This window comes from Arachis ipaensis, chromosome B05 (assembly GCF_000816755.2).
Source record: "Arachis ipaensis cultivar K30076 chromosome B05, Araip1.1, whole genome shotgun sequence".
Classification (NCBI taxonomy): domain Eukaryota; kingdom Viridiplantae; phylum Streptophyta; class Magnoliopsida; order Fabales; family Fabaceae; genus Arachis; species Arachis ipaensis.
In genome coordinates, this window is record NC_029789.2 from 136960264 (window position 1) to 136961982 (window position 1719).

Consider the following 1719-nt stretch of genomic DNA (forward strand, 5'->3'; position numbering starts at 1 on the left):
ATCAAGTAGATGTATCATTTACCGAAGTTGACAAAATATTTGGGCTCCACAACTTAGCTAAGGCCTTGGACTTTTTCTTACTTTTTTTTTTTGGTTTGAGGTCATGTGGAGGGGCCTTTGACATTTATAAGGCTGAGATGAACATGGACAAACAAACTGAAACTCCTAGCTGTTGCTGGAACATGTGGGTAAATGTGTAGGTGTGTTGTAATATTTAAAGATCGAGGACCAAAAAAGCAAACTGGAGATCTAGTCATTGTTTAAAAAGCGTGATGGTTCAAGTATTACTTTATTACTTAGATTCCATTTTTATGGAAATCAAATATATCCGGAGAGAAGGTGGGAATTAAAATAATGATATTTTAATTTTCTAGAATTAAACTTGTTTGAAAATAACTTTTTAAATTTTGAACCAAATATAAAAATATAATATTTTCGTTTTAAAATTTTTAAAAATTATTTATAATTCTCTATCATACACACCCAAAGAGTAATGTTAGGGTAACTAAGACTTTGGTTGAGTGACGGACTAAATATATTATCTTTTAGAGTATATACCCATTTTGGTCCTCAAAGAATTTTAGACCAGACACTTTAGTTTCTAACTAAAATTAATTACTTGATTGGTTCCTAATAATTAATTTTGTCAGACACTTAGGTCCTTTGTTCCGTCAACTCTAACGGAAGACAAAATGGTCCCTAAGGTAGCGTTTGGTAGAGAGACAGAGACTAAAAGACTGAGACTGAGAGACTGAGACTAAGAGACTGAGACCGAAATAAATTTCAATATTCTGTTTGGTGCAAAGTGAGAGATAGAAATTGAAACAAGAATAAAACTCTAATTTCATTTGCACAAAGGATAAAATTGGAATTAATTAATTGAAATGAAAATATTTTACGTATAAAATGTTATTAAAATTTTCGCCTCTGTCTCTAAAAATTTTAGTCCCCTGTGTCCCTACTTTTTGGAGGTACTGAAATACTAAAATTTTAGGGACAGAGACAGAAATTTTAGTGCCAGTCTTTGAGCCAACAAACATGATACTGTGTCTCAGTCTCTCAGTCTCTGTCCCAATACCTCAAAACAAACGCTACCAACTCTAACAGAGGATAAAATAATCTCCGACAACTCTAACAGAGGACAAAATTATTCCTGGCCCCCTTTGTTTAGAAACGATATCATTCTCCCCCAATTTTCATCATATCTCGTATAACCTTAACATTCGTACTCTCCTTCTTCACCTTCACAGTCTTCTTCTCCATCTTCTCCTTCCTCCTCTTCAGCTCCAAAATCAAGCCATGGTGTAACTGTCACGCATGTCACACCTACCTCAACATGTCATGGATCACACACTTTCCAAATATCTATGATTAGTATACCCACCTCCTCCCCACTTCGCCCACCAAAAGCATACACCTCCACATCCTCAATAACAGCATCACTTCCAACCCCGACAACATTCACCACATCCTCAAGATCAAGTTCTACAACTACCCTAAGAGCACGTCTTTCTCCACTATCTGCCAAGCAATATAGATTGTTGGACACTAGGACATTACGAGAAGATTCTCTTTCGACATCATATGTAAATTCTCATTTAGAATGGAGCCCAAGTGCTTCATTCCTTCTCTTCCTGGGTCCAAGCTGGTAGACAGTTTCAACCTTGCATCCAAGCTATTAGTATAGCAAGCAATGTCACCATCACCGCTCATATGAAA